This window comes from Ambystoma mexicanum, chromosome 4p (genome assembly GCF_040938575.1).
Source record: "Ambystoma mexicanum isolate Mex_15411 chromosome 4p, UKY_AmexF1_1, whole genome shotgun sequence".
NCBI lineage: Eukaryota > Metazoa > Chordata > Amphibia > Caudata > Ambystomatidae > Ambystoma > Ambystoma mexicanum.
The window spans coordinates 334798062-334816643 of record NC_090927.1 but is presented as its reverse complement, the minus strand read 5'-3'; the positions used below and the strand labels follow the sequence as shown (position 1 = coordinate 334816643).

General features: G+C 48.1%; 1 non-coding gene across 1 annotated transcript; it reads right to left on the bottom strand.

Annotated features, from left to right (window-relative positions):
• Window positions 1-826: 826 nt before the first annotated feature.
• LOC138460437 (U6 spliceosomal RNA) lies at window positions 827-934 on the bottom strand. The gene has a single exon (XR_011263147.1). It is a non-coding gene; the product is annotated as a U6 spliceosomal RNA (small nuclear RNA).
• Between the last annotated feature and the right edge of the window lie 17648 nt (window positions 935-18582).

The following is an 18582-nucleotide window of genomic DNA, read 5'->3' as shown; positions in this document are numbered from 1 at the left end:
TGCAGTGCAAAGTGCAGGTTTCTGCCTGTGATTAATGTTTTGGGTTTTTATTTCTATGTTAGTTTTGGTGGGTATTAAGGCCTGAGGTTCACTATGCATCTTGCAGTTTTATTTTGGATCATTTGGAAGTTATAGAGAGAATCTGAGTTTTCTAGCTTGGAGAGCAATAGGGCATTGGTGATGATAATATTTTGTGTAAGATCCAAACGGGAGTATCTTTCTGAGGATATGATATGATATGATATGATATGATATGATATGATATGATATTTTATTTGTATCGCGCTCGTACACAAGTGTTTCAGAGCGCGACTAGGCAAGGGAGGGGAACACGGGAGAACATAACACAACAGCAATCTTACTAGGCCCAGTGACGTTGAGAACGCGCAAGTGCATGGGAAAGGGCAAAAGGGAAAAAGTGCATGGAAGGGGAGAGTGGAAAGTGCGGAGTAGAGGAGAGCAGAATAAATAATAAATAGAACATTGATGCAATAAACAGTGGTAGTGCAGCCGGCAAGTGGCAAGTGCTGTGTTTAAGGCAGCAGACTGGGTAGTCTGATAAGTGCAGAAAAAGAAGAAAAGAAAAAGGGGGGGCTGTATGGGTACAGATACAGTCCCCAGTGCAAGGGGTGGCCGGGTGGCAGTGCAGGAGGGTGGCAAGGTGAGCAGGTACCTGGGCCCAGGGGACAGAGGGTGGCCAGGTGCACAGTGCCAAGAGAGAGCAGATGAGCAGAGGAGGGGGGGCGAAGGCAGAAGCAAAGAGGAAGGCCTTGAGGTGCTTCCGGAACCGGAGATGGTTCTCCTCAAGTTTTAGAGTGGCAGGGAGAAAAGTATGGAACGCTTCACAAATTTGCGTGTCATCCTTGGGCAGGGGCCATGCTAATCTTCTCTGTATCATTCCAATTTTAGTATACGTGCTGCCCATATGTAGTAGGTAGTTTGCTTTTTGTTGAGGTCTTCTATATGTTGGTAAATGTATAGGCCAGTGTCTATGAGGAAGGATTCCCAGGTTCCATGCTTCTGAAGTAGGTGAAGGGGGTTTCCTAGCACAGCAGGCCATATGTTATCTTGTAACAACTGTGGAAACAGATTACGAGACATGGGGACTGCCTCAATTTAAAAAGAAGAGGGATTCAACTAATATCACACTTCATTCATCAATGTTACTCACCAGTTAATATGAACAGGTTTCTCATGAGGTTGCAGGTAGTTACTTGCTTCCATGAAAGATAGCACCCCACAAATGACACATATTGTGCCACACATCAGAAACATCACTGAATTGTAAGGCAGGAATTCACCCTAAAATAATGTTCTGCAGAATTGCACATATCACAACTAAGTAGGTTGAACGTTTCTCATTTAAATACAACGTTTAACTTTTATCATGGGGATGACCATGTGTTTTAAATGGTGCACCCCCATGCTACAAATAAAGACATTAAAATGCAGATGAGAACATTAATACTTCATTGCAGAAATAAAAGTATGAGAAATGCTGATAAGCACAGGATAAACCTTAGTTTCCATTGTTGAAATGCACATCAACTTATTCAAGCCTGCAAGCAAACCATCTTTAATTGAATAAGCTCACATGGAAAGTGTTCCAAATGGAAAATATGAGCAGTTAGTTATGAAGAAAAGAAAAATATGACTTAAACTGAAACGTGTCTTCTGGTTGGGAAATGTGGAACAAAAAGGAGTGAAGTCATTGTTAAGTATTTTATAAGAATAGTTTACAGCCACTCACTACAATAGAAGTGAATGCACCTTTCATGTATAAACAAGAATATGGTATCTTGGGACTGCTTTGCCAATGCTTGTGTTCTTGTTTATTTTGCTGACTTGAACACATGTTAAACTCCACTATAGCCCTGGGTTATTTATTTATTTATAATTAGCATTTTTAAAGCATGCAGCAGCCCCGGGGCATCGTGGTGCTGTTACAGACATTTTGCATCAACGTGGAGACTCACTGAGTTACAGACGACTTATATCAATGTGGAAAATCACTAAATTACAGAAGGAGGCAAGGTACATACTTGGTTACAGGCAGAGTGAGTGAGGGCCAGGGGGAGGGTGTGTTAGTTAAATAGTGTTGTTTTGAGCTTTTTCCGAAACGCTGTGAGGGAGGTCTCAGCTCTGAGTGTGTTAGGTAGGGTGTTCCAAATTTGAGTGCTAGGTTTGGAAAGCTAATCCCGCCCGCTTTGGATCTTTGGATAAGTGGGATGCGTAGTATGTTTGTGTGGCAGGTTCTTTTTGGACTTGATGAGATATCTCTGGATAAGGTCTCTGATAGGTAGGGAGGGGCAGAGAGGCTTAGGCATTTATGTGTTAGAGTGAGAGTCTTGAAGGTTATTCTTTCCTTAACAGGGAGCCAGTGGGCAGCTCGCTGCGTAATGTGGTCTCTTTTCGGGATCCTGAGAGCTGCTCTGAGAGCATTATTTCAGACTGTTTGGAGTCTATTAGCGGACGTGCCAGCTAGGAGAGCATTGCAGTAGTCTTATATAGCCCCAATGGTTGCTCTCGCTATTGATGGGCAGTTTTGGTCGGAGAGGAAGGGTTTGACTGCGTTTATAAGCTTGGTGGTGTGGGCAGATGCAGAATCGATGGCACTGACCTGGCGAGTCATAGACAGTGTGGAGTCGAAGACCACCTCAAGTGTCTTGACTGCTGGTGAGACTGGGATGATGGAGCTATCGATAGTAAAGTTGCAGTATTGTTGGCTGAGTTTGGCTAGTCTTTCTTTAGGGCCTATAATGATAATCTCGGTTTTATCGCCATTGAGGCATAGCCCATTTGCTGCCATCCATGCCTGGATGGTAGTGTAGATCTGAAGGAGGGCTGCGGAGTCCTTTTCATATATGCCTGAAAGCGGTAGGAGGATGTGCGTATCATTGGCATAGTCGGTATAAGTTATGCCGAGGAAGTCTAGTTTGTCAAAGAGTGGTTTAGTAAACAGTTTATATAGGGTGGGAGCTGTGCATGGCTTCCTTCAAGTAAGAAGGTGATCCATGAGTGTGCTGCATGCGTGCGGTGGGAGGTGAGAGTCTTGTGATCCACAAGGTCAAAAGCGGCAGAGAGATCCAAGAGTAGGCGGAGGGCAGGTTTGCCTTTGTCCATGATTGTGGTTATTTGATCTTTTAGATCTAGAAGGGCATTTTCTGTGCCGTGGCCTTTACGGAACCCTGATTGCCTTATACCAAGGATAGCGTTGGTTTCTAGGAACTGTTGGATCTGGTTGTGGGCTGCTTTATCAAGGATTTTGAGGAGAAATGGGACACTGGTAATGTGGCAGTAGTTGTTAGGAGAGGAGGGATCTTTTAGAAGAGGGCAAACCGAGACTTCTTTGAGGATGGAGGGGACAGTGCAGGCTTCATAGGAGGCATTAATGAATGCCATGATGAGAGGAGCCAGGGAATGAGCACATTCTTTGATGATTTTGGGAGGACAAATGTCTCCCTTGCAAGTCGAGTGTCTGTGTTTCTGGAGGAGTTCGAGGACTTCAGATTCTGAGACGTCATGGAATGAGAAGAAAAGGTTAGGGGGAGTTTGAGGAAGGAGGTTAGGCATGGGGTGTGGTCGATCTTGGGCAAGGCTTTGAATTGCGTTTGTATTTTTTTATGGAGCTTTTCAACCTGCGCTGACCCTATCCAAATAACATGTGGACTCCCACAGGGCTCCTGTGTCTCACCCACCATGTATAACATTTTCACCAAGCCATTGTTTGACAAGTTGGACAGACTGGGCGTCACCTACACAAATTATGCAGATGACACCCAGATCCTCATACCCCTTTCGGGCAACTATGAAATGGACTTGGCTTTGGTGAACAAGATATACATCCTCATTCAGGCATGGATGGCGACCCATGGCCTCTGCCTGAATGACGATAAAACTGAGATACTGCTCCTCAGATCTGACACTAACCTAAAAAAACTACCCCCAAACTATGGATCCTTCAATATTGACAACAATATCATCACAGTCATGACTGTTGTAAAAACACTAAGTTTCTATCTAGACTCCTCACTAACCCTCAAAAAACAAGTCAGCTCCCTCGCCTCCACAACAGCCTACACATGCAAGCTAATCCGCACTGCCAGACCATTCCTCTCTAGTGCCAGTTGTATCACCTTGGCTAACGCTTTAATCATGTCCAGACTAGATTACTGCAATGCCTTGTACTCTGGCGCTAACAAATATGTCACTGACAAACTACAACAACTACAAAATAATGCCTTTAATAGCAGCACTGAACGTCCCAACTAAAGACCACATTACTAAATTCTTGGAAAGAGACCCATTATCTAAAAATAAAAGACAGAATCCTCCTAAAAACTATCTCCATCACATCTCAATGCCTAAACAATCTAGCTCCCTCATACCTAGCAGAAAAAATCTCTAGGAGAACTACGACCCGACCTACCAGATCCACTAATTCATTCATGCTCGAAACCCTGTGGTACAAGCTGTCTACCGCTGGAGGAACTAGTTTCCCAGTCAAAGCTGCGCAATCCTGGAATACACTACCAATCGACCTTAGGCGCCCTCTACCTTACACCAAATTCAGGCACAATGCTATCAACTGGCTCTGCACCAACGACCTATAACCTTCTCGGCTTCTTTATTGCCATTCCTCCCTCACCCTCCATTTAGACTATGCTTGCCACGCTCCTCGACCTGCACATTTGATCAGCTAGATCTTGTATTATACATTGTATTATATGGTGCATTCACATGTTTATACGCACCATAAATATAAGCTATGCCCAGTCTGTATTATATACTGTATTATATCGCACTATACTGTATTGTATTATATTCACTTGTATGTACCTGCCTGAGACTGGCACTGTAACTAAGCCTCGAGAATTCTTGTATTGCTGCGCCCGTCTACCCAAGGGTTTGGTGCGCTTTATTAAATTAATAAACAAACAAACAAACAAACAAGTCGAGGGTCTGTGTTTCTGGAGGAGTTCGAGGACTTCAGATTCTGAGACATCATGGAATGAGAAGAAAAGGTTAGGGGGAGTTTGAGGAGGGAGGTTAGGCATGGGGGTGTGGTCGATCTTGGGCAAGGCTTTGAATTGCGTTTGTATTGTTTTGTGGAGCTTTTCAATTTAATTGAGCAGGGCTGCCTGAATGCTGGCGTGCCATGCTTCATCCTTGATGATGTTATCGCGGCTAGTGGAAGGGGTGTTGAGTTCTTTGAATATGGACAACATTTCCTTGGACTGTGAGTTAGCCTTGGAAATCCTGTGGTTAAATGATTTACATTTAGCTTAGACTATGGCTTCTTGATATTGCAAGGATAGTTTTTTAAATTCTCCCTTAGTGGAGTCACTGGGCTTTGATTGCCAGTTGGTTAGAGCGTTACGCTTAAAGGTACGTAGGGTGAGTAGTTTATCCATGAACCATGAGTTGGTGTGCATGGATTTGTTTTCTTTTTTTGATTTGATTGGGGCTATAGTTTTGACAGCTCTGGTGAGGGTGTCGGCGTAGATGTCTGCAAGTATGCAAGGGTCATTCGAGAATGGGGGCTTGAGTTCAGAGACATCAAGGAGGACGAAGGTTGTCTGTGGTTAGTTTTTTTTAACTTCTGAGCTGTGCTAGGGGGGCATATGTGAGAGCTTTGGGGGTGGGAGTGGTGGGAATGGTGAATTGGATGCAGTTGTGGTTAGTCCATGGGTAGGCAGAGTTGGAGATAAAGTAGGTTGAGCAATTGTGGTCTGCCACCCAATCGAGAGCGCAATCTTTGCACTGGGTTAGGTTAGTAACTTTTTGTATGAACCCTAGATTATTTAGTTCTTTGGCTATGGCTGAGGCTGCTTTGTCTTCAGGTTCATTCAAGCCTAGATTAAGGTCGCCGAGTAGGATAGATTTGGTGCAGCTTTTAAGGTTGGTACAGAGTATGTGGAGGAGGTGGCCTTGGAATTCTGGTGCTAGTCCAGGGGGCCGGTATAAAAGGTGGATATTGATGGTGCAGTTGGGGGACAGGGATATTTTGGCTGAGAGTAGGTCACTGTTGCCTTCCCATGGGTGGTTGCAGGGTCTGATGCAATGCAAGGTATACAAGCAGTTGGTGGGCAACAAAAAAGGCAACTATCAATGAAGCACAGAGTGCAAAGATACTACCTCAAAGTTTACATCAAAGAGGGTGAGGGTAAAATTGGCCGAACAGACAATGCAGATCAGGTGGCTAGCAAGAGTAGTGTGGCATATCACGACAGATCGTAGGCAAGGCATGCATGGGAAAGTAGACTGCAAGTGGTCAGCTCGACCAGTCTATCTAACTAATTCCAGGCGGTGTGAGTGCCTCTAGGATCAATATCGCACATGTGCAGTAATGCTGGCTTAGCCAGTGTTAACACGGTACAAACAAGCTATAGTTGTGGTACATATGCATTGGGAACACAAGGTGATGTGGTAATGACAGGCCCACAGTGGTCATACTGGTGGTGTATATTTCAGAGACTGGTTCGCAGTGAGAATTGTTTTTGGATTTATTATCCATAATGCTGCCGGCAGAGTTAAATCACAGTGGCGAGTGGCGCCTTGATGAGGTTGTAGCAAGTCCTGACAACGGACTGCGGCGTGGGATCAGGAGAGTTATGCTTTCATCGGGCAGTGGGGCAGAACGTGAGTGCGGGATATGCATTTGAGAGGACCCGGTGCTGAGGTGCGTCTGCGAAGAGATAGTTTATGGAAGCTACAGCAGAGACTGGAGGGGCAGCAGAGACTGGAGGGGCAGCAGGTGGGCAAACCATAAGAAGAGTGTACTCACTGTGGCATGCAGGGGATAGGGCAGCGTGTCTGGCCAATGGCACAAACCGCCACGAACAGGCACAGATAGGCCCTTATTCACAGCCCTTAGTTGGAATGGCCGGCTTCGGCCTATCGTTGCTGATGGTGGGTGGAAATGCAGTGCACCAGCCAATCCAATTCTGGGGCTGGTGGAATCTTGGTGCGCTTCCTAGGAATGGGAGGTGCAGAACGCTGCCATCAACCATGTTGCGGGCAATGGAGTCCAGTGGGCCCAGCAACACTTGTGTGGTCAAAAGACTATGTGGCCCCTGAAATTAAACCTCTGGGAACTTTGGTGTGTTGATCCGGAAGAGTAGCAGATTTAAAACATTATTTGCATTTCTTTTTGTCGGCTCATGCTCACTCACCATATGGAGTATACATTGTATCAGCTTTATGATTCTTAGGAGATTTCACTGGGCCTTCTGGCATAATTAACTTGTTTTTGCCTTGTAAAAATGAAAACACAAGGTTATTGTTATTCACAGAACATAGGACTTTCTTGAAGGCCTTCAAGTTAATGAGAGGCCCAATGCTTGTGTGCTCCTTCCAAGAGAATATTCTAATAAATACAAATTAAAATTCCACCAAAATTGAATCCATGGTGTTTTGATCTGATAGGAATCAGGACTGTTCACAAAACAACCTAGCCTGTTCCCAGAAGTCCACACTTCAAAGAGCACACTACTGTACTTAGAGCATTACCTTTGAACCTTGACACTTGAGCAGTACACCAAATGGTCAGCATAATGGGAACCCTAACAAATCTGGCCCTTATGAGCAGATCCAAGCTAATCATTAATGAAAGGCCTGCTGGCTAATGATTTCCCATTTCTAAGAAATCAAACTTGAGACTGGTATTCTGTTGCTAGAATATAATGGGGCTATTTCAATCAAAACTATTTATACATTTGAAAATAATGTATGATCGTAAATCTACAACCATATAACCTAGAAACAAATCGAAAATGTGTTATGAAATATTCCTTTATCAAATAAATCCAAATTCAAATTCCTTACATGTTTATTTTTTTTTTAACAATTATTAATATGAATAACTTTATTTTAAAAATGGCACATATTTATGGCCCTATCCAGACGTCGGTCTAGGCCACGGGATTCCAGAAATCCATATTTCATTGATGTGGCACCTTGCTATGATTAAATATGGGATAAATGTGGTTTTGCATTAAAAAATGGTAAGAGCAGGCATTGCCCACCTTTCTGATATTTGAAAATATGATCCACCTATGACAGTTTTGGGGAGGTATTCTCTGACCTTTGTACAAGCCAATGAAAATATTTAACCATCAAAAAGTGTGAAATAATCATGACAAAGCGTGGGAAACCATCCATTGCGAAGGGAAAAACACACAGGTGATAGGGATGTCTCTTTGGAATCAAAAGGATGAATAGGAGGGAAACACCTGTTCCAGCTAGAGGTGAGCTTAGCCTGAATATTACTGGAGGAGGTGACAGTATCATCAAGGAGACTATTTCCTGGAGCAGACCTGCTTTCCAAGAGGGAGTAGAGGTTGACACAGGGTTTCTTGAAAATTCCTCAGTATCCATCATTAATTCAGCACATTAAAGAATTATTCCAAAGTGAGGATAACAATCCCCCCAAATGATACATCAGCAAAGATCATTGTCCTACTAAGTGCCTAGTGTGGGAGAATACAGACGAGGTGGTTTCCACTGGGGGTTACTCATTCCATGCAGAATGTAGTGATATTTTCTGTGTGAAATGCAACAGTGTTTTTTCATTATATTTAAAGCTAAGTGGGATTTGACCTCTTGTTGGAAACATAGAATGTCTCTGTGCACGTGGGATCATACATTATTATGAGGGTTTCCTGTTTTAGGTGTTTTTTAAATTTTTTTTATTTTTACTTCCGGGGTGTTTTTTCAGTGTTTTCAACATTTTCCACAATCAGTGTTTGTCAGTGTTTTCCCGGTCACTCTTTAAAAAAACATGGATAACTGTTTTTTCCAGTGTAACCACAGATTTTATTTTACTGTTTAATTGCGTGCATAGGTACAGTAATATTTCTCAGCACAAGATGTTGTAACCACTTCACCTTATCCTTACTGTATCAAGCAATGATACCTGAAAATGTGGTGTAATTGTCCATCACACGGTCTCCTTTTCAAAGTCTCCCCAGGTCTAGATTGTCAGGAACAGAACATCTTTCGGGATCCATGTCAGGTCACTTTTGTAACATTTATGTATAAATCATTTCAGGGATATAAAAGGGAAAATGGAGAATTCAGTATAATTACTCTGTAAAAAGAACTATAGTTCTGTAATACGATTATGATTAGCATTTTCCAGCTATATAAAACATTGAGTACTCTCTAATATACCTAGTATTGTGGCAGTGCATAATATGCAAAAAGCTATCAGAAAGGACATACATTCAAATATGGGGCATAATCATTTAAGTCATTAAATACAACTCTTTCATAGAGCTGCCAGTGTAGCTCACTGGCAACTCTTCTGTCTTGAATACATAAGAACACAGCTTCAAATCCTGCTCCTTGTACATAGTAAGTATGAATTAATCAATTACTGTGGTTTATTGGAGTCCCGTGAGTAATTGATTTATATTAATGGGGTCTAGATATCGGGGTAAACCCTAAAACCGGACTCCCTAATTAATATTAACAGAATGGGAATAGTATATTATAGTTTCCTAGTCTGAATTGTGTCCTGCATTCTCTGTATTAACCCTGAGGGAGATAGAATGTAAATAAGAGCAAGCAGGGACTACAATTACTCTGAGGTGTCCCCCTAACTCATGAAGATGTAGAGCACAGAACAGAAAATCTAAAAACGAACTCTTCATGGAATAAATTAGTGTTTGTAAATTCCATATATTACTTAAGACATTCAATCCGTATATCATTTCATTTATACTTGACACCAAGGGAGTGTAGAAAATATAATTCAATTCAGCACCCTTAATGGGTGTGGCAGTCAATTAGGTTGCTCCAAACACAGGCGGAATCTACCGATGTAAGCCAAAGTTCGGAGCTACCCATGTGGTCGCGGAAACCCGGCACTGCTGTTTTCCCTCCTCCCCTGCCTCCCAGACCCAAATCCAGCCCCTCCGCACCCCTATAAATTCCCCCAAATCATCCCCTTACCTCTTAAAGGCTCCTCCGCCCGGGCCATGCAGCTTCATGTTGAACCCATGGATATGGAAGAGGAGCTCTGCCTTACATTTCCATGGCAACCCTGACTCTCTGTGGCCGATGTTGTGAATGAAGCAGCATAGGTGTTTTTATTTTCTATTCATATTATCATCTCAAGGGTTTGCTTCAGGTGCTAATGGCAATTCTACTGCGTTCTGACGGCTTCAGCGGCCTGTAATTCGGGCCTCTGGGATTACTGGCAGGTAAAGCCTAAGGAATGTGGCATTATTGCTTACTTATTGAAGGTAAATACAATACATAGGTCATCTGTTCAAATATCAAATTCGTCCTATATACAGACCATAAAGTGCAAATGCAGATGAATTTATACAGAGCTAATACAATGTGAAAAAACAATATACAAGAAAGACATGAAAAAATCCAGATCAAATCAGAGAACATTTTTAAAACACACAATGCATGATACAACAGGATTGCAACAAAACATTTATGGAAAAACAAACATAATTCATAGAATTTTGGCGCACAAGTGGCACACGCGGCTGGTGCACAGAGTGCATGTGCGGCAGTCTTTGCCAGCCTCATGCCCCAAAACCCATTCAGGCACACGGCGTATTCATGGATTTATACATCCATAAGCAGCTGTGGTGCAAAGTGGCGCAGCGACCCTGCAGCAGCGCCAGTTACGCCCCCAACCCTGCCCTGTGCGCCAAAAACATCGCACAAATCCAGTACATGGCGCAAAGGCCAGTGGACCAGCATACCGCCCCATAACCATGAGAATGTGTGTAAAACTCCCCGCGCACCCCCAGAATACATGTACCCCTCTTGCGCCAGGCCTATTGCATGTAAAACTCCCCGCGCACCCCTCGGAATACACGTACCTCGCTCGCGCCATCGAAAATGCATGTAAAACTCCCCGCGCACTGCTTTGGAATACACGTAACCCGCTCGCGCCAGCAAAAATCACGTGTAAAACTCCTTGCGCACCCCTCGGAATACACATACGCCGCTCGCACCAGGTAAGTTGCATGGAAAAAGTCCCCCCTGTGATGTGGGCTGCCTGTGGGGCATGCCCAGTGTGGATGGGCTGCCTGTGGGGCATGGGGAGGGTGAATGGGCTGCCTCAGGGCATCGGGAGGGTGGATGAGCTGCCTGTGCATATTCTGGGGGTGCACAGGGAGTTATACATGCGATTTGGCATTATGGGCCCTCCTGGCTGTGCCCTTTCCCCCCTCCCCATGCTCTGCAGGCAGCCCACACCACAGAGGACTACCCTACACCCCTGACTATGCCCTGTAGGCAGCCCACACCACAGGGGGCTACCCTACACCCCTGACCATGCCCTGTAGGAAGCCCACAACACAGGGGACTACCCTACACCCCTGACCATGTCCTGAAGGCAGCCCACATGGCACCATGCACTTGTGAGCCCTGACTCATGTCCCCCATTGATGGGCACCTGCCAGCAGGCCCCGACTCATGTCCCCCACCCACCCACCATTGACGGGCACCTGCCAGCAGGCCCCGACTCATGTCCACCACCCACCCACCAGTGACGGTCACCTACCAGCAGTACCCTGACTCATGGCCCCACCCACCATTGACAGTCACCTGCCAGCAGGCCCCGACTCAAGTCCCCCACCCATACACCCTTCCAACGTTGACGAGCACCTGCCAGCAGGCCCCGACTCATATCCCCCACACACCCACCCGCCATTGACGGGCACCTGCCAGCAGGCCCCGACTCATGTCCCCCACCCAACATTGACGGGCACCTGCCAGCAGGCCCCGATATGTGGCCCACCAAACACCATGTTCTAACAAAAGAGACACATGGGCCTAATGCCTACACAAATCCCTCCTGCCCCCCAGTACAAGCACGCAAGCATCCACTGCCCCTACTCCCAAATTACCCATGCCACGAGAGCCTCAAAAGAACCACCATGGCCATTCATAAATGTACAACAGAGCCATACAGTGGCAACACATGACTGAGGCAATGCTCATTGAGACATGCACAAAAACAATGAGAGTACACAACACCAATAGTGAAGAAATATGATTTGTATTAAAATACGTAATTAAAAAACATAAAGAAATATCAAACTTGCAAATCAAGAAATGATTGAATCCAAAAAAAAAAAAAAATCCAATGTAAGCCAAAAATCCACAAGAGGAAAAAAGGGAAGTGGTCCATTTCAAATGTCCAAATAAAGTACATGATTTTTTTTTTCAAAACCATTGATCCGTGGGATGACAAAATAACTAAAGTATGTACAGGTCTGTGAAAGTCCGAAGGGTCCATGATGCCTAAACAAAATGAACCCTACCAAAAAGCCTATAAAAATAACTATGTACATAAAGTGGAGCAAAGTCCATGGACTCCAAAATAAAGAAAAAACAAAGGAAACCTAACCCTAAAGAACTATGTACAAAGGCAGTGGGCAAGTCCAGCGGCTCACTTGTTGCTATCCCAGGCCAGGGCATCATCGAACTCCTCCTCAACGTCCTGGAGGCGGGCCTCTTCCTTGGCCCTGAGGTCTCGCAGGGACGCAGCCATGGCCTCTTCCAACTTCCTGCGAGTTGCCTCGAGGCACTCAGTCCGCCTCAACGCCCTGCGCATGGAGTTCTCCGCCCTGACCATTGTGAGCCGTGCCTCTTCCACCCGCTGTTGCTCCGCATCTATTTGCCAGCCCAACCGCTGCCACATGGAAGACACTCCCAATCCAGGGTCCTCCTGCCCTCTGGCCGATGCCTGCCCCGTGATGTTGTTGGCCTGAGCCATCATCGCTCCCACCTTGAGGCTGCTGCTGCCGTGCATGTGCCCTGCTTGTCGATGCCTGCACGTCCTCCTCCTGCTGGGGTCCAGTTGTTGGGGTGGCCACCCCTGCTGGACCTCCAACTCCCGACTGTGGCAGGGATGTGTCCTCCACCAGCCTGGCCGCTGGGTCAGGGGCAGCTCCACAGGGTTCCCAGGTGATACATGGGCAGGAAGATGGCATGGAGGACGACTGGTGCATAGGGGGTTCAGTTGAGGAGGGGGTCGGTAGAAGGTCCAGCACATGGAGGAACCCAGCACTGGCGACCCGTCCTAGTAGGTCGACCCGGTCAACGAGGCATCCGAAATAACGTGCATTGTCCACACGGGAACCCTGCACGTCATCCCGAATGCCACGTTGACGCAACGCCACCCCAGCCAGGACAGGCTCAACACGGTCCCAGATTGCAACATCCTCAGGGAGAGAAAGGCCAGTTGTTGTGTGCGCATCCCCTCCCTGAAAACCAGTCTGGACGAAGGCATCCCTGCTGGTGCCGGATGATGCAGTCACAGGATCGGGGACAGGATTACACACAGGCACATCCGCGGCCGCCTGTGCTGCCTCCTGTCCCTGCCCCTGGACTGCACCACTAGCACCAGTGGAATACCCCCCTCCACGCCCCGTGCATGGGCCTTTCACGGCCTCCTCCTCAACCAAACCCCCACCAACCTAGATGACTCCGTGCCATCTTCCTCCATAAGACCCTGTGGGGTCTCAGCTGCCACTTCTGCTGCCTAAGAGTCCACTTCCGACCTCCGCCTATTGGACCTACCCTCGGCAGCTGCGGCTGCGGACGCAGCACCAGACTCCTCACTCCCCGAAGAGATGACAACATGGGAGGGGAGCTCGGCCTTGAGTCTCCGGCTGGCAGTGGGATCCCTGCCGCTGTGCTCCACAGCACCATCTCTGCCCTCTTCATCAGTTGACGGTGCAGACAGGCAGAGACAGAACACAGGCATCAGGGCACGGTACAATGGTCTGATACACACATGACAGTTGCACATGAGTGGCAGTGTCAAACTTCACAGATGGCATCACACTCCCCAACACACAGATCATTTGAACCCACACACATGCGCAAATTAACAGGAATGATGCAGCTGGTAGCCCCATCCATACACATACAACAGTATGAGCATTCGAAGGTCAGCCTGATGTCACATGCAACACGAGGAGTGCCGAACCCATGCACACACGCCACCAGACATACATGCATTTGTACATCTCCACCACCTGTCACAGTGAAATCATCGGCAACTATATCACATCTGCCAATCAGCCTCCTATATGTCAGTGTCACATGCATTCATTGTGTATCACAGTGGGGCACATGTCAAATACATGCACATGTATACCGTGCACGTACATGAAGGTGGAACCAGCATCCATGTGTCACACCCCAACCATGCCATAGTACATACACAGAAATGTAAACATGTATGCACCCCCACATGTATTTAGGCATCATGCATTTGAATACATACATCATTGATGTGCCTCACACATGACTGGACCCACATGTGGCAGGCTCATGTCCCTGTACATACACATCCATACATGGGCCTTTCAAGATAAATGTCCAACCTGCACACTCCTGGCACACCTCAACATGCACTGTATCCAATCAGTACGCATGGACACTTACCGCTTGACTCCAGACGGGTCTGCCTCTGAAGGGCCTGGAGGTGGAGCGCTGGGCGTGTACGTTCCAGGACCCTCATCTGGATGTTGGTAAAATGGACCCGGCACCACTCTGCATGCGCTGCCTCCAAGAGGCGCCGGGCCTTGCTGAGGGTCCTGGACCTGAAGTCCTCTCAGCGCATCCAGACGTGTTGCATGTTGCGGGCTGCCACCCCCTCCACATTGATGTCAGCCACAATGTCCTTCCAGATCTTCTTCCGTCCTTCATTGGCAGTGCGTGATCTTCCGAAGAGGGCATCATAAAGCACCAGGACTTGCTCCTCCGGGATACCAACTTCTGCGGCAATGAAGCTGGTAGCCCTCTGCCTCTCCGGCTGGGAGTTGCCAGTGGTCTCCGATGGTGTTTCCCCTGACATGGCAACCCCTGAGGCAGGTGTGGGTGGGCAACTGGGTCCTCGTGCTGATCTGTGGAGTGATGGAACTTCAGTCGGGAGTCTTCTGTTCCAGCAGGGGTGGTCAAAGCAACTGGACCCCTGCAGATGGCTGACGTGCAGGCACCAAATAGCGGGGCACGTGGCCAGCAGGCAGGCAGCAGCAGATGGCGAATGGGAGCGGGCTCAGGGCTCTGGGGGGTCGGAAAATGGCCTTCTGGGCAGGAGCGTCGTCTTCCATGTGTTGTCGCGTGGCCAGCTTGATACAGAGTGAATTGGCACGTGATAAAATAGCACATCAGTGTGTAATTCGAGGAAAGGCCCTTAGCACGTAAGCGTGTCTGTGACATAACGCACGCAGGTGTTTCCCTCGTGACGGGTGCATAGTGAATCAGCATGTGAAAACACAACACGTCTGTGTGTTAATGCATGTAATTCAAGGAAAGGGCCTAAGCGCCTAAGTGAAGTGACGGGCGCAGGCGTTTCCCTCAGCATGGGTTAAAAGTGAGCGGGGCCAGCAGTTCGCTGTACGTGCCTTTCGTGGAGACCGACGTGTGTGTTGCTACTTCGTGTTGTTTCGCGCGCCATCACAACTCCACAGTGAATCAAGGACGTATCTCTTCTTTTGGCGGGGGTATTGGCTACGCATGTTTTTCATTATCACTCTAGTCTGACGGTGAGTCGCGCATGCTATTTTTCCCACTGGGGGTGCCCCTATGTATCGCGTACCCGTTTTTGAGGTCATAGTAGCCTGCGTGTCCCACGCGTATGTGTTTTTTGTGTCCCTGGGTGCCACCGCGTACTGCGGGAGGGAGGTTCATTCCACACACTGGGGGTTGCGTGCACGGTTTTACAGCAGTTTTGGGGTGCCTGAGCATTGCGTGACCTTTCACTTTATCACCACAGTCATATACAGCCTTGCAGGTGCACAGAGGTGCTGTTAACATCTTGTAACCCACCCCCTTCAACCCAATTGCCCAGGACAATTGTTGTGTACACCTCCCATTGGCACTACTCCATCTGTGCCGGCACTACTCCATCTGTGCCATGATTGGCCATGAAAGGTGAGGGGTGCCTCAGCTGGGCATACTCCACATGGCGGGCATGGTCAGGGATGTGGCCGGGATGACAAGGGAGTAGGGGGACTCCAGGGTATCCAGGGTGGCCGCAGAGGGGGAAGAGGCAGGGGTGCGCCAGTTTGGCACAATGTTGTGCCACATGTTGGTTCAGTCATGCCACCACCCCCTGTGGTTACGGGAGATGCAGCTCTTGCATCTGGCACTGGCCCCAATGTGACCCGGCAGTCCGTTTCATCGACTGCCACGGGCTCAAGGGTAGTGGTAGCTGAAGGTGTAGATGTGAACACCACCACCCAGGCTCAGGGTGGGCCAGCACATTCTGCGTTGGCACCGGAAGAGTCCCAGGATGATTTCCAGGATTTCAGGAGGCACAGGGTAAGTGCACACAGTGCTGCCCAGACCGAGGCACATATCCCTGGGGCAGGATTGTCATCTGCTGCCCCGAGCAGCGGGGTGTCGGCACGTGCATAGGCAGATGCAGCCGACACAACCCCGGCTGTGAGTCTACCATCCAGGACAGTCCCGGTCAGTGACCTTAGCACAGCAGATGTTGCTGCGCAGGGTCAAGTCAGGGGCACCCAGCAGCCACTGACACAAGTCAGGGCTTGCATCCTTGTTACACCTGCCACTCCCTTGGTTCAATCCACCAGTGCCACTGCCCATACTGATCAGGGCGGTATTTGCCAGTCAGGGTCCGGACCACTGTCCAAGAGGAGGAAGGTTGCACCTGCAATAGAGTCTGGGACCCTAAAAACAGCTCTGGCCTCTGGCACGTCGATAAAGAAGCCTTTCTGCATGAAGGAACTGGACTACGTGCGGGACCACAACCGTGATATGCTAGTGGGGCCGAATTGTCACACTACACCTGCCCATCGTATGTCCCATTGGAAGCAAGTTGCGGATTGTGTGAGTGCATTCGGACATGAGGTGCGCACAGCTCAAGAGTGCAAAAAGCATTGGGATGACCTCCGTCTCAGTGCTAAGGCGAAGTGTGCCTCCAATTATGCTGTGACTGGCTTGACTGGCGGTGGGTCACCAGCTCAGGAGGAAGACCTCACTTCGCACGAGTCAGTCGTTGCAGGGTTCATACCGGCAGGATTGGTCGAAGGAGTGGGAGAGATGCAGGACTTAGATGCCCTGTCCAGTGAGTGTTGTCACGTGTTCGTCCAGAACATGGGCCTCATTACGAGAATGGCGGTAGCCATGGAGCTATTAGCTCCATGGCTGCCACCGTTCCAGGCTCCATTACCGGGTTCCTGCAATGGGGATTTACTGGGTTACTCCGAGATAGGAGGACCCGGTAAGTCCTCCATGCAGGAACCCTTCCCCATTCCCATTTGAGCCCCCATAGGGCTCAATGGGAATGGGGAGGGAGGTAATAACGGGCAGATTACATCTGGCCCGTTATTGCCTCCCTCTTCCCCTCGCTGGACCCGGAAAGCATGCCTGGTTTTACCAGGCGTGTGATCCGGGTCCCGCGATGGGAAGCTTGTAATCGGCGCTCCCTGATTCAAGGGGGCCGGTGCTGTATCGGCCCCCTTGAATCCGGGAGAGCCAGGGTCGTAATGAGGCCCCATGTGTGTGTTACTTGTGTGATGTGTTGTGCTTGACTGCCACTACATGTCATGTGTACATGGTTCTCATGTGCGAGTCATGCAATGCTTCACTGATGCGTGCCTGCTGTGCAGCATGCTGGACATGTATAGCAGATGGGGACTGTCCTCATCACCACACTTGCACCCTGCTCACATGCTAGTCACCCGGCTGCCCCTCCGGTCCATGTTCCATCTCACTGGCCCTTCTGCATGTAGCCTGGGGTGTCTTTCCTCTCAGCTCTGGGACTATGTCATTGCATGACTGACGTGCATGTGTCTTCTGCCTGCATGTGGGTACTCCACGTAGGTATGCTCCCTTGCCCCTCCACCCCCCTGCACCCCACTTTCACCATGGCACTGGTGTGTATCATGTTGGAGTACTGCAATGGCCTGTTCAAGGATCCTGTGTACATGCACACTTCCCCCAGCCAACCTGCCAGACACATACAGTGGGATACATCCTTTGTCCTTGATGCAGGGTGTCTCACTTGGACTATGCAGATGGCATATGCTCCGCAGGGACATGAGTGCCCATTCATGCTCCATGTGCATTCCATGCATTCCCCTATGTGTCCTTGACAGGATGATCATTGTATACATGTCCAGGATGACCTACATTTCATGCATTTGATCATCCATTCCATGCCCACTCTGGCTCAGTCCTGCATCACGCATATGTTTAGGGTGTCACAGTCTGTGTGGGGCACAGGCCTCCCCCTTTTTCAGCCCCCCTGACTCTGTTCAACTGGTGTAGTGGCTTCTGCACACATGGGTGTACTACTGAGGGTTCATCATGTGTTCTGCTTACTGTCCCATTATCATCTACTGTGTTGTCAGTTGACTCAGATGATGCAATTGACACTAGTCAACACTGTCTGCCAATACACAGGTCTCTGGTCACCCTTTCGCTGCCATGCAATGCCTCCCTGCTTTTTCACTTGGGGGGTGGGGGGGGGTTGTTTGTAGTTATGCAACCCATTGCATGTACATTGCACGTGATGCTTGAACTTGCCCTTACACTGCCTTCACGTTTATTGATAGACATCAT